The sequence below is a fragment of the Lycium ferocissimum genome, chromosome 12, assembly GCF_029784015.1.
Source record: "Lycium ferocissimum isolate CSIRO_LF1 chromosome 12, AGI_CSIRO_Lferr_CH_V1, whole genome shotgun sequence".
In the NCBI taxonomy this organism is placed as follows: domain Eukaryota; kingdom Viridiplantae; phylum Streptophyta; class Magnoliopsida; order Solanales; family Solanaceae; genus Lycium; species Lycium ferocissimum.
In genome coordinates this window covers 35,138,121-35,153,831 of record NC_081353.1, presented here as the reverse complement: position 1 = coordinate 35,153,831, position 15,711 = coordinate 35,138,121, and the positions used below count along the sequence as shown (strand labels likewise).

General features: G+C 36.0%; 2 long non-coding RNA genes across 2 annotated transcripts in view; both read right to left on the bottom strand.

Moving 5' to 3' along the window:
- Positions 1 to 15,711, bottom strand: part of LOC132040236 (uncharacterized) — a 99,734-nt gene that overhangs the window by 14,589 nt on the left and 69,434 nt on the right. The gene's annotated exons all lie outside the window — the stretch shown is intronic.
- On the bottom strand, positions 11,072 to 13,844 carry LOC132040793 (uncharacterized). The gene is made up of 3 exons (XR_009410781.1): positions 13,553 to 13,844; positions 12,340 to 12,694; positions 11,072 to 11,383 (listed from the first exon to the last, which is right to left on the bottom strand). It is a non-coding gene; the product is annotated as an uncharacterized LOC132040793 (long non-coding RNA).

Genomic DNA, 15,711 nt, shown 5'->3' with positions numbered 1-15,711 from the left:
GGACTAATGTATTGTATTGAAATCCTTGGCGCCGAAAAGTGGTTAAAACTGAGTCTAATTTAGTAAGTGATGGAAGTGAGAATACCCATGATGGTATTGCTCCATTCGGGGAGTTACTTGATAGCACAAGATGGAATGGATTTATGAGTCCACTTGTAAGCAGGAGGGTGGTCATGAAGATGGTGTCTCGAGGTCCGAGGGACTCACAGGCGGGTGAGATTCCAAAGAGATTTCGGAATCTGCCCGGAGAGATTGCAAGAATAAAGGTCCAAGGACTGCAATAAAGTTAGATAGCCAAGAGATTTAGGCAGGATATTACCAAAAAAATTCACTTGAGAGAGATATAACTCCCTCAAGATGAGCTATTTAACCATTTGGTCTGGAAAATAACCGTAGTGATCATTGCCAACTAAGTCAAGAACTTGCAAGTTTGGCAAGTTAAAGATACTCTCGGGTAATATCCCTCGCAATCCTGTGTAAGCAAGCCTCAGAGTTGTAATATGAGATGAGAAATTTGGAGGTAAGGTTGAAGAGATATTTACTCGAGTAAGATCAAGCTCTCTTAATTGGGTCAAGTTTTGGAGGAGCAATTTAAAATTGTGAGGTCCAAGTTTAAGCCAATGTGGTGTCCCCGATAAAAGAAGAGACTGTAACTTGGAAAGATGGGAGATTTCAGAAGGAATTTCACCTTTGAAAGATGAGTAGGAGAGATCAAGATGAGTCAAGCTCGAAAACCTCCCAAATTTAGGGTGAATTTCTGAATCAAAGAAATTCCCAGAAAGGTTAAGCCTTTGGAGATGAGAGAGTTGGAATAAGCTGCTGTTTGAATCAATTGTTCCAATAAGACTGCTGCAACTAAGGTCAAGTTCAATAATAAGACAGAAACTCATCACATTTCACCCACGTCCATAAGCAACAATCTCTGTTCATATTCCGTGAACTGTTTTTGGATAAGATTTACGACCTTTGAAATCACGAATAAAAAATATGGATTAGCGTCTACAACAAGGGTGCGGTTGAATTGTATAAGGGCAAGACTTTGATCTTGGGGCACAGATGAGGTATGGATGAAGAAAAAGCAAGTTCATGACAGAGAAAGAAAGATAGTAGAAAAGGGAGGTGTCCATAACCCATTTTTGCAAGAAATATCCTACTCCTGTAAAAATTTGGGAGAAGAAAGCAAGAACGCTGTTCTTTTATGTTATTCACAAATCAAAATTCATGATATATGATACATATATATACACAAGACAGGTGGATGCTAAAAGGAGTCAAGTCTTCTCGAAGGTGTTGTGGAATCCAAAGAAATCTGAATGAATCACCTTATTGTCATTTTGTTTGTGGTGTTATTTCTATTTTGTTGAAATGAATGCAATAAGCTAATCCAATTGCTAAACTAAAAGTAAAATAATCAGACGTTTAGCTCAAGTCAATGCACAAGTCCTCTCATGGAAATTTCCTTTGGTGAATGTTAGGGGAGTCAGTCTTCTCGAAGAGTCTTGTGGAATTCCAAGAAATCCAATTGCTACGATAAAAATTAGATAGTCCAGTTTTTCACTCATGTCAATACACAAAGTCTTTCCATGGAAATTTCAAAGAAATCTACAATGGACGAATTACCTTTTCAAGTGATGTTTCACTTTGATTTAAGTCGATATAATTACGAACAAGACATAGCTCAACTCAATGCATAAGTCAATAATGGGGGCTACTAGTTGTCCCTCCTATTTCTACATCCAATTTAGCAATTTTAGTGGAGAATGAGAAGAAAGGAAACAATTCCAAATGAATGAGATATTTTTAAGTCAAAATAATAAGTCATTCCATGGAAATAAATGTGAAACAAAAGCTACAATAAGGTAATTTTGTAGTATCAAGATTAGAAGTTCGGTTAAACAGGCTTGTAGGCATGTTAGAAAATTATGTACTCATAGAAAATATATAGAACTTCTAGAAATTTTTAAATAATATTGATCGAGATATACTTAAATCGAGTTTTTTCATGGACAAAGGAGAATTCAAATTGTCAACTCCAACCTGCTTAGGATTGAAGGCATAGGTCAAGTAGTATCCTTTGCTATCTATATTTTTGTACCAACATATGTCCAACAGCTTCTAGCCTTGATACCTTTTTTCTTACTCCCCATTTTATGATTTATAGTGTTTATGCTTTCCTACTTGCTTGACTCGAACCACCGGACACCATCGGTCGTGGGTGGAGGTGCTCACATCGAATACCCTTTAGTTGTAGTGTTCCAAGTCAAAATCCGGCAATATCATTCCCCATACTCAGATCTCTTCACTAGTCACAAAATGTATATTTTATAATTATTTCATTAAGGATAAAAAATGATAATTTTAAAATTAGATTATTATTAAATACTGTATAAAAATGTGGGACGGACTATTTTAAAGTTAAATTATTATTCTAGAGTCATGTAAATTGGGACAAAAGCACAATACTGGGGAGATGTAGCCACTCCAATCGCATCAACAGCATCACTCTTCTTTTTCTTCATCAAGTAATACAATTTTTTTTAATTTTGAGCTCTAACTTATGCTTCACTAGCAATTCTATGTTAAATAGATCGGTTGTTCATAGTATGTTATATATTAAAAAGGTGCCGTTCGAGTCCACAATTGAAGTCGCCTTTTAGTAGCGCAATGATTTATGTCGCCACGAATGTCAGCTATAACTGCAGCCTGTAATTAGTTGCCACACACACACAAAAAAAAAAAAAAAAAAAATGGCTCTCTACTCTTTTCTGTTGGTTTCTCTCTCTGCTCAAAGAACCGAATGGTGATACATAAATGATGATAGTTCAGGTATGAAAAGGGGTACATGGTGATAGATCAAGAATAAAAGTGAACAACTACTAATTGTGGTGTGAAACTCGCGAAAAATTTGATAGTTCAAGTTTATTTTTGATCATTATCTCTATATTCAATGAATTCATTGATACAAGGCTGCACAAGTTAGACCAAAGTTTATCGGGTTCGTCGAACCCGTAAGAAAGCACTAGCTCCGCCTCTGGGCCAAAAGGAAATTCTATTCCGATCATATAATGTTCATACCTGCTGACGAGGTGGACAACCTTGGGCTGCAAATACATTGGATGAAGAGGAAAAAATTACTCATTTCTTACAAAATAAAACAAGTAGAATAATGAAAAAGATAGTGGGAGATAAAAGTAATACATGAAAATGGGAGGAGATGCGGAAGTTGTAATTGGTTAGAGATAAATCTTGTGTTTCAAGGTTATGCTTGCATCCCCTTAAGATGGAGAAGGAGAAATGCTTTTGAGTTAATTTTCCATGGAAGCAAGCTACTTTTCTTATATTTTGTGTTTACCTTTTTCATTTTTTTGAGTGATCCCATACTGGTAATTGTTTAGTTCCGTAAATTGTAGTAAAAATTTCATTGCGCCCCTTCTAAGTTGTTGGTTCTCTCGAACAGAGTAATTTCCTCCCTAATCTCTCTTTCTCTCCTTAACTCTCATATGTATCTATGAATAAACATCTCAGTTGAACTATAGTTATATGAGCTGTCTCTAATATATCTAGACTTTTTTTCTTCTCATTTTAATAGATACTCTTCAATTTGTCAACATGATGTGATCATATATGATAGAAGTTTCCTTCTATATCTAAAGTCTATTGTCAATCTGATAACTAATCGATCCATGTGATATATATGATACTTTATATCAATGTCATATGAGTATTTCTAATGGTGAGAGATGACTTTAATTCTTTAATTACTCTTTGTTCTGAAGTCTACCATCTTTATCATTAAAATTGATATGAAATGCAAATTTCTATTAGCTCGTCATTGCACATTATAACAAAAGGAATCTCGTGCAACATGCAGCCCATACTTTAATTACTCTCTTTTTTATCACTCTCTCCATCGCTGTATGCTTTTAGCTGAAAAAATTGCAGACTTGTTATTTTTAGTCCATTTTTCTTTTAGTACTAATCACTAACCTATGTGCTTTGCTTGAGCATTTTATTATCAGTTATTGAGAAGTTTGCATCTAAAATTATAATTTTAAACTGCATACATAGTCTACCAATATTTGCTTAAGCTGTAAAACTAAATTTTAGTGGACCAATCCTAAGATAATCAAATATAAGTTATCCAATCCTAATAGAAAAAGACCTGACCCTTTAGAAGGGTCAAGATTAGGTGAAACAGAATAAATATTACAGAAACAGAAAAAAGTGATTGGTAAATGATTCTGCTCTTCCTTAAAGTCAACTGTCCTTAACGTAACAACTAATGCAAATTGCTGTATAAAATGTGAATTGAAATTTAATTCCGTGGACGCATATGGCAGGTCATGATAGTTGAGTATCAGTGTATAACTAAAATATTTGTGGATCGGTTATACGATTGTTGGCAACTAATACAGTTGATACGGAATATAAAATTCTCAGCAAAGAGGAATTCAAAGAGAAAGAAAGAACCTAAGCTCCAGGTAGTATAAAATGTTGTTTTGTATGTAAAGGCTTAGTATCAAACCATCGAAGTTGCTCTCCTTCTTCTCCTTGCAGTTCAAACTTCACCACAGTTTCTTTTAATCACTCACCACTTGTGAGAAAAGATGTCTTCTAACCAATATCTGTCTTCAGAGAGTTGTCTTTTTGATCGTCTGGAACGACTTGACTTTATTTTTTGCTCAACTGGAGATTCAACAGATACAGTCAAGTTCGTTAAACGGGAATTCAAATAGTTCTGAAGGAACTTGAGAGCTTGCAACCAGATCTACAGTCTTGCAGAAGAGCGACACAATAACCTCGACAAAATTCAAAGTTGTGCTACACTATTGATTGGCAAAGCATATGAGGTACAATACGTAGTTGATGCTTGTAGAAGCAAAGACGCTCCTGTCTGGTGCTTCCAACAGTTATGTTGATTACACTGTGTAGACATCATATTTATGTTGCTGTTAATGTCAATTGTCTATACTTCTGTAGACATTCCAAAATCTTCATAAGCAACCTTAAGTAACCATCGAAACTTTATAACCAAAGAATTAATTTTTCACAACTATCAACAATTGGTACATGTCAATTTTGTCACACCCTAGTACTGATAGGGCATGATGGGCACCCGACCCTTTACTTAGAGCCGAGCGAACCCGCTGATTCTCGTTATATTCATAATCTCACTGGACTCTTAAATCACGAAATGAAATGCATAAGGAGAGCTTTTCAAAAAGATTCTTTTCGTCTTTCTCAAATCAAGTAAAATCTGTAATCATATGAAATTTGTAACATAATGCATAATGATACATCGGCTTGCAGAGCCGCTTGCAAGACTGACATGCTATATACGTGACTCTGTCTGCAAAGTCTCTAACATAAATCAATATACCATAACATAGATACTCTGACTCGGCAACACTCCGGAAGGAAATGGAGCTCGCCAATCCAGCTGGAACATCTTCTAGCAATATCCTCTAGTACTCATTTGTATACACTTGCGTGGCATGAAACGTAGCATCCACAAGAAGGGACGTCAGTACGAATAATGTACTGAGTATGTAAGGCATGAGTAACAACATAACATAGATATGAAAAGTAACAAGGAATAAGAGAGATAACCTGTACATCTGAATGCCTCGTAGGGCGGATGTCATGCATGCTTAGCCTTTTAAAAAAACATTTCTATACATATACATAGTACCATGCCTGGCCATTAAGGCTCGGTGTCATATATATAGTATCATGCCCGGACATTAAGGCTCGGTGTTATCATCATTAGCCCGCGTCCGGGGCAATATCATAACATGCCCACTGCAATGGTGTGCACATCTACGTGCCATGCCCGACCGACTATAGCACGGCGCGGTGTGAGAAAATACATACATATATATAAAGCATGCATGAGAGCCAAATAAAAGCTATGAGTACATCGGAGTGACGTAAGGTCGGTAACCTCCGATTACATTATGGAATAATCATCGTCGCTTTGTCTCACCTTGAAGGAACAATTATTATAAGGTGAGACCAACAACAATGAATAAAATTAAGAAAGGTCAAAAGATAGCTCAATATTCTTATATCGTCATTGAAATCATAAACTTGGAACCTTTGAACATAAAATCGTTCTCTTCATAATCATCATAATTGTCACGACCCAACCCCGTAGGCCGTGACTGGTGCCCGACTTGGGCACCCAAACACAATCGTCGGATCCGAATCACATACAAACGGTTTATACAGAAACAACTGTCAAACACTGCCTCAGATTATATCAAACGCATCCACGAATATAACGTGTTTTAACGACAAAATTTATATAATTTCTAGAAAAATTTCGGCAGAGTTTCCTTTGTTTTTTGGACTATCCCAAAATAACCATGTACACAGAAAATACCAACAAAGGCCGCACAGGGCCAACACAACAACATATAAACATATGTGGGCCGACAAGGCTGCCACGGCGAATGGAATCGCCCAAACACAACATATACAAACACAACCGTACAGAAGTAGGCACAACCCACAAACATGTCCACGTACCTCTAAACGACAGACGAATCATATGACGGGACAGACCCGCCGTACCCATGAACAAATATATACAATGCAACGACGATATATATATATATATATATATATATATATAATATATATATATATATATATATGCCGGGATATGGGGAGCACTCCAACAACAGAAGAGGGTGTCCTAAACAAAGTGGATCACCAAAGCCGTGCGTCCGTACTGCGGGCATGAAACGCGGCCCGGAGAAAGGGGTCCGTACGAAATATATATGCGAGTATGCAAAGCGTAGAAAATGTAGTGTGCAAATCTGAGTCAAATCGAAATAGAGGTACAGAAAGTAAATGCATTTCCAAAATATCAAAAAGTTACTTCAAAATATAAATCATGCATAGGCACAGAAATATGGTCGCCGCCCGTCAATGGCGCCATAACACAAGATAACACCGTAAAGTTTCAAATCTCCGAATCTCCGTCACATATCATACACGGCATATCGCCATACACACGCATCACACCAAATATAAGTGGAACCCGGCCCTCGAGCGAGGAACTCGGTGAACCATGAACACAAGATAACACCGAGTATACCATAATGCACATGACAACGAAATCCCATAAACCGCGAACGATATCATAGTAGGCACGAGCGGAGTAGTGAGTAATCATATGCATAAAATCATTATCATAAATCCAAAGATAAGTAAAATAGCCATACTTGGAATCGGAATAATAATTACCATATTTTCTTTCAAAAGTTATCGAAATTACGAAAAGGGCGTCGCGGGACCCACGGACGAGTATAGACCCGAGCTGGGCCCGCTTATGGAAAAACATACTCATTCTATATCGTATAATCTCCTACGAAAATTTCAAGGCAATCCGAGCTTTCCTGTGAGAGATATGGCCGTTTGAAGTTTTGGAATCGCTAAAGAATTAAATTCAAAGAAAATCAGCTTTCATGAAATCTTTACAATTTATAAATTCCAAGAACATAAGGATCGATGTTTTGTCATATCAACATAGGAATGCCAAGGAACAACTGCGATTCATAAACATGCTCGGATTGCGAGAATAGAGTTTTCTCGAAGTTCGTGTCATAGCCTATGTTTAACTAAGGCATGCCAAAGAAAGGAGGTTACTTTACATACCTCGTACGCTCTCCAAGTTAGCCAATCGAAAGTCAATCCCAATCTACGCCTCGGGCTCCCCAAGGTCTACAAATACGCCAACGAATACCAAACATTAGCTAAGGGCACTTAACCATTCATTCCAACTATTTATTAAATTTTACAGAAAATTCGGCAGCATTTCCCCTGCAAATAGGCCACCCCGAGAATTTAACTCGCTCAAAATCAACAACAACAACCACAATAACCAACCTAGCAACATCGATAATCAATTCGAAAGGCAAAGTAATAATAGCTCTCTTTTCCATCATTCATCAACTTTCATAAAATTCAATTCGGCGACTTACCTTCAAGCCAAAATCGACGCTTATACATTCACATACTAACCCGAACCCATACCAACAACATTTAAAGACGTTCTAAGCAATTCATACAACATTTCCAACAACCCAAAGTTTTCTCCAATTCAGCCGAAAACAGCCCCCTAACCGAGAACCTCACTTCAATTTATTCCTCATTTTCAAACCATGATTTGTATCCACAATTCACATTCTAACAATGCTATTATCATCAATATACAAATTACATTAGATGCACAAAAATCTCCAAATCAGTCCGCAACAATCACAATATCAATTTGAGCCATTAAACATTCATTTCCAACATAGAATTCACAACGACGACGACTAAAACATTAAGCGATATCGATTCGTTCATTGTCATATAATATGACCCATTTCGACCAACACTACACATATACATATATGGATAATTCTCAATCGTTCTTCACCTTACCATGATCATAATATACTAATTAAACATTAATTCATCACTTCAATACAACACAACACACACACACTACACGGCTAGAACACCACACCCACAACTCACTTCCCACATTCCATATTTCATGATTTTCCTCCATTATAACATACTACAACAAGCATACAACCTTCACAATACATAAAACATAATGAATGCTTACCTTTCTTCTTCAACTTTCCAATAGCCTAGGGTTTCCAAAAGATGAAAAATAATGGATTGATCGCTCCAACGATGCTTCCACGCTACTTAGGGACCTCAAAATAATGGGTTTACATCAACAAAATAATTTTAGAAGGACAAGAAATGGGAGTGGATTTTTCTATGGCTGGCCGAGAGTCTCCTTCAATGGAGAGGTCCTCAAATTTTTTTTTTTTTTTTTTTGCAAGTGTTGAAATGAACTAAAGATGACTAGTGGTCATCTTTTAACCCCTTTTTGAAGTGTACAATTTCCTTGGCCCACATTAATGAGTTGTTCCAATCAAAAGATGACACAAAAATGGTGTGGGCACCACAATCCACTCACACGGCCAACATGGAAAAGTGGATGATTTTCAACTTCCAATTTTTATCACTTTTGATCCCAAATTTTCCTAATTGTTCCATACCAATAAATTCATGCACAACTTATATCTCAAAATAAAATCGAAGGTCAAGAATCCCGAATTTGTATCCCGAAATAGTTTTGTCCTTAGCTTATCATAATTAATCCGGATTATTCCACTGTACAAAAATATGGGTTCTAACAATAATAATATAAAGCTCATGTACATGAAAATTTCTATGAATAAAAATTATCTCATAATAACATGAAATCCGTATGCCTTGGAGCTTGGATAAATAAATCTCTCATAATCATCATCATGGTTATCATAAAAATAATAATTCATCTTTAGCATCATGAAACCATTAAAAGTCATGAATCTCTAACATTCTTGGAAATGAAAATTTTTATGGAATTCATACATGGTTTGGTAGGAAAAGAATCATGCTTTTAGAAACTCAATAACCTCATAAAATTCGTGGACTTCTAGCATTTGCGGAGTCAATGACGTTACGGGTACGACACAAAGGTTTATAACGAAAGGATCATGTCTTTAGAAAGAAGGGGACTAGCCTTAACATACCTGGAAGACAATTTTCGATTTCCAACTTACTTCCTGTCTTGCAATTCACTTAAGATCATTCATAGCCTTGTAATCTACACATACATTCATTCATACTATTATTAGAATCATCATCATACGCTGGTCTTAAGCCCTTAATTAAAATCCTTTTAGATTCTGCCGAAATTCGGGTAGCATCTCCCCTGTTTATATGCCTAGCCCGACATCGTAATATCAACAACCATAACAACAACAATACCAACATCATCAATACCATTATCCATGCCAATATATCTCCTAAAACATCCCACACGATGTTTTCTAAATTTCTCAACTAACCAACTTGTGATACGACTATTTAATAACTTTATTTCCGTAAAGAAGCCGAAATTAATACCAATAATAACAACAACAACACCCTCAACATTCCACAAGATATTTATATATATTTTCATCAAAAATTCTCTTCAAACCTCAATCCATAACCCAACAACAACACAACAACTACAACTTTTATTTCTTGCAAATATTCCTTAGTCAAGGTTGATAAAGAGAAAGATTCAATGATTCATACCTTATGTTTACTAAAGTGACAAGATCTCCAATATCCACTTGTTTCCAAGCTCACTTCAACACCAATTGAAATTATAATCACGTCTACACGTCGCCCGGACCTCGATTAGTATTTCGTAGCTTGAATTTCACTCAAAATCCTCACTTCTAGGGGGCATAAGAGCCCCTTTTGTTGGCTAAAAATTCTGGAACATTTTGGAGAATTTGGATGAAGAAAAATGGGATTTTTAGCCCTTTCATAGTGGCTAAGTCGGCAGTACTGTAGCAGTACTGTAGCAGCCCTGTTTCTGCGTTGACAGCTCAGATTGTAACGTTCATAGTTCTCTAGTCCGATGTCCTATCAACGATTGGTTTGTTGCATTAGAAACTAGACTCGACGAGCTTCATTTTAGGCTTTTGAAACACCTCAAAACTCCTAATATACTAGGAGATATGCCCCTCCAAAGTTGACTAAAAATCTACCCAACATTTCTCAAATTTCGTCAAACTTATTTTCTTCAATTTGCTTGATCTTGAAATCTTCCGAAGCTCTCCGTACATGAAATTTATCATTTATTATACTTAATAAGGACCATGTTCTTGTGTTTCAAAATAGTCTTTTTCGATTACGACTTACGAGATCATAATCATCCTTTATTTAAACAATATACTTAATAATGTCTCGTTCCTCATACTCCAAAGTTGTTTTACCTAGTCGTAACCCGACATACTTACATTTAAATTTAACCAGTGCTTCTCCGAGGTACGGGGTGTAAAAAATTTCTTCATGGATTTCAGAAAAGACAATAAAAGCAGGGCATTACAAAGGCCAAACACTGCCCAAATCAAGAAAGTAGAAACGACTGAAGATAAAAGAACAGAAAGGGAAAACAATATAGCTTCATAATGAATGAATGAATGAATGAATGATCAAACAAGACCAAACATAAAGAATCAAATTACATACATATTTCTTGCTTGTTTCTCAACTAATATCTAACCTATGAAGATCATTGTTTACAACTACTAAGAATTGTTAAATTCTAATTTCTCGCAGTAAGTTATCTGACATAAAAAAGCACAGCACTATAAAGGCCAAATATTGGCTAAAATTGACAGTAATATGATCATACTTTCCACCATTGTGAACACCCTAGAAAGGGTGTAATGCTCTGTGCTCTTGGAATTGTCCAGTGCATATTGCGCTATCCTCCATGCTAATGTCTCCGGCAAATCCGACTTCCATTGATAAACTTCAACTGCCAATTAATGTAGAGCAAAATCGTTCCAAAAGTAAATCATTTCCAGCTCAGAGTAATTATGTCTTTCTTTTGTTTTCATGAACTTTCAATATTGCAGGCTTATTTACCACTGTTGACTCAGTTCACACAAGTCATATTTAAATGGTTTGAGTCTTTAGAATCCTCTTTACTTAAATTCTGTCTGTCAATGGTATCATACAGGACCAATTAGTTTCTAAAGGCTCCTGAGAACACCTTCATGTATATAACTCCTTGATGGAGAAAGCCATTTTGCTACAGTGTACCACAATTTACAAAAAAAGTGTGTTCCTCATTTCAATTTCACAGGGCTTTTCATGGATAAATTAATAAGCATATACCAATTATGAGATCAGATTCTTTTAGTCGTGATCCTCTCTCTAGTCTACACCATATTTTATAGGTAGGACACATATATGTTAGTAGATGGTTCCATCATTGTAAAGTTGATTGGCATTTATTTCTAGTTGGAATGTTTGATGAATCTCATTCCATCTTACACATCCTTATTCATCTACTAATAATGACCTGGAGATTCTTTCTTCCCAGATTATATATTCCTATTGCAATAAGATGTCATATAAAGCATTATCATAAGAATGTACATGGATCGTTGTTTACGTAGAGCTCACTCGTTTGGCAGAATGAAACATAAAATTAAGTGATAATAATATTCTAAAACACAGTAAATGCCGGCTACTTAAAGCTATCAAAAAAAAAAAAAAAAAAGAGGGAGGGGGGGAGGGGAGCCCGGTGCGATAAGCTCGCGGTATGCGCAGGGTCCGGAAAAGGGCCAGATCACAAGGGTCTATTGTACGCAACCTTACCCTGCATTTCTACAAGAGGCTATTTCCACGGCTCGAATTCGTGACCTCCTAGTCACATGGCTACTTAAAGCTATATTGAAGAAAAAATAAAATTAAGCTTGGTGGTACCTGCACTTCAACTACATAGATGTTGTCGGACAGGCCTATAGATTTTAACTCTTCCACTCGGTCCCTGTATCTCGTTTTTGTAACTGCTTTGCTTTCACCTCGACTGTAGGTCAAAGCTCTAGAGCTTTTAGCATATTGGCAGTGTGGAGTATAGCCCAAAAGCAGAAAAAGCAGTAATAGTAGGACAATCATCATTTCCCTCCCATGGCATACAGTTAATCTTGAATGGTATATGCCTTTTTACCAACAAAAAACATGGAACTTAATTGACAACTGAGAAGTCAAAGCCTCATTCCAGAAAGCTAGAAATTCCACTCCCCTTATTCCTTTTCCATCCCATCAAAGTTGGGCATTTCTCCATTCCATCAAAGCTTCAGGTTTCTAATTATGCATATCTTCTCAAGAGAATATATTTCGCATGAGAAAAAGAAAAATCAAACGTAGAAATAAAGATTAATGAGCATCACAACCTTATCTTCCATATAAACTTTATGTTGAACATGGAAATACTCAGTTTCGGAAAATCAAGCCTTAACTCACTGTGGGATGCTAGCCACAAATATCCCTGAAACCACAAAAACCACCTACTCCTTCCAATAGCACTCATCTCACAGTGCTGATAGAATTTTGAGTCAGTCTAATTCTATTTTGGGTTAATCATTCTTCTTATACCTCTTTTCTTTTGTACCTTTTAGTCGACAATATCTACTATACGAATTAATGCCATAGAAATCACATATGAAATGGCTCATTGGTATATACATAAGCTATTAAAAGTGAAAACTCATCTAAAAGGAAAAATAATGTTTTGCATTATCCTTCCAAGAAGAAAAAAGCACTAATTGAATCAGGACAATTATAAGCCTTTTTGGAATAACCAACATATATTCTTTTTGATTGTTAATAACTAACAGATAATATAAAACAACTTTGTCTTCTCTTTTAATCACACCAAGCTCATTGAAACGTAAAAAGTTTCAAGATTCACATATCCATTCATCATGAAGTGTTTCAAAATGTAGTATAAATTTATATACGGAATATCAATTCACACCATACAACCACTTCAAACTGTCAATAAGAAAGCGGGGTTGAGTTATAAGTTTATTCACCTCATCTTTATTATAGTCAATAGCAATTGTTTAAAGCCAATTTGCAAAACCTAGTCATATTCTGACGAAAGATGATAGAAATAATTCAATAAACTCTGCACCTTTTGGGCAGATTCACCAAGCAGTATCCATTGTCGCATAGTATCCCTAAATTCTTCCAAAGCCAGTTACAATTCCCTATATGTATCAGTGAGAATGCTTATGCTCAGAAAATAAACGAAACAAATAAGAGACAATTATATTAAGGAATAAAAGGGCCTCATAGTGCCGTTTAATTTCTTGGATTCGTTGGAGCAATTGAGCAACATAAATAGATTGAACACCGAAATTTTATCTTCATTACGCTGTCTCAGCGAAATTAAACAGAAGAGGGAATTGTATCTGGCTTTGAGCATGTCTCAGTAAAAACCTCAAAATATATTACCAACCTCAAAATATATTACCAAAACTATTCACCTAATAGTATTCAGCAATACCGTAGAAATTCAGAGCTACCTGTTGCATTCTTCTGTCCAGATTTTCATTGTCTTCGGGTGAAATTTGAGGTTAGAAAAACCCGACCACTGTTAGTGACACACGTAGTGAAAGGGAAAGAAAAACCCTAGAAATCAAGGGAAGAAGACGACTTTACGTGGCAAATGAAGGAAATTTGTGTGTGTGGAAACTGGAAATTGTGTTTGCAGAGGTGCTTTGGTGAAACACTAAGTACAGTACACGTGTTTGTCAAAAAGCCACAGAAATTCAATGTCCAATAAAATTTGGCCAAGTTTATGGTACAACTGACACTGCTTCCAGTACAATTATAAATTGCAGTGTTCGTCTCCCAATCGCACACGCAAGTACACGTGGTCGTACAAGTAATATATACTGTTAAGTTCAGATATCGATCCCATAGAGACTTAGATTCTACTGTTAAGCTAATTCAAGTTCGGATGACACTATTCAAGAAAGTGAAAATCAAGATGTTTATTGTACTAAACTAAAACTGAAAAGTAAACAATTTGTGATGAGTGTTTTTGTGACTGGAAATATCTTGACAAAGATTGTAAGAATTATCAGATAAGAGAAAGATCTAGGGTCATGGCTTTCGACAATCCAGTTGATCTTCAAACAATTCCACCTATTTTATTTCCTGGGTTACTAGTTGACGGGTTAATTATACTTTATGATATTCTCTCGAACTACTCACAAGCCTGTAGATGTTACTATAACGCCTATATCTCTATGGTCATCAAAGGTAACAAGAACGCATTTATTTCTCCATATTCAACTAAGTAGGGCTAAAGGATATATCTCTATCCTCAGTAGTAAAACGATTAAATCGAACAAACTCTATTTATTCTTATTACGTACGTGAATTCCCTTTCTCAAGTCTAATTCGCGCACCACAGATAGTGTCTAACTATAGGCCAGATAATCAAACAATTAAGATCAAGAATAAATAAGCAACCCAAAAATATGGAAAATCAATAGATAATAATTATCATCAAACCAACTTTCAAGTCTTTCGCCACAACCCTAGAATTAAGAAGTTTAGCTACTCATGATTCGATCATAGACAAAAGAATTCATGAATAATCTACGGTTGAAAAGGATGAAAAATAAAATAAATATATAGAGAGAAAATAGAACGGTGGCTTACAAGTCTTTGAATAATCCCAGCACACCGTTTTCAGCTAATAAAACGTCTATATATAGTCTAGGGAAAAAACAAAAAATAAGTAAACCTAATCCCGCCGAAGCAGGAAAGGCTGCGCGAACCCCTTTCCTTCGCGATGCAGATGAATCGCGCAATGTTCTGAGGCCTCCCGCTTTCCTTCCGCGATGCGGATGGAAAGCCTGATGGTAATGCATGGAGCTGATTTTGTCCGCTTTCTTCACGCGATGCGGATGAAAAGCAAGACCTTCAGTTCAATTTTTTTCTTTTAGTTTATCACTTGTGGTCTTCGACTCGTCACCTCGTCTAACGTCATATACTCCAAAATCAATCACTTTAAGCACAGTTTTCCATCGTTTGTCATCATCGTACCTATACACATGAAATATAATGACATAAGTTCAAATATGACGATTGCATCATGAATTAAGCTATAAAAGTCATAAGAGTAGGATGTAAAATGACACAAAACATGATATTTGTGCCAAATATCAAGAACCTTAACACTAACAGTAATCTTCAACCCCTACAAAAATATATATGCTTGCTTATTTCAAATGAACTGATGATTAATGATTAAAAGGTTAGAACATTAAATACAAC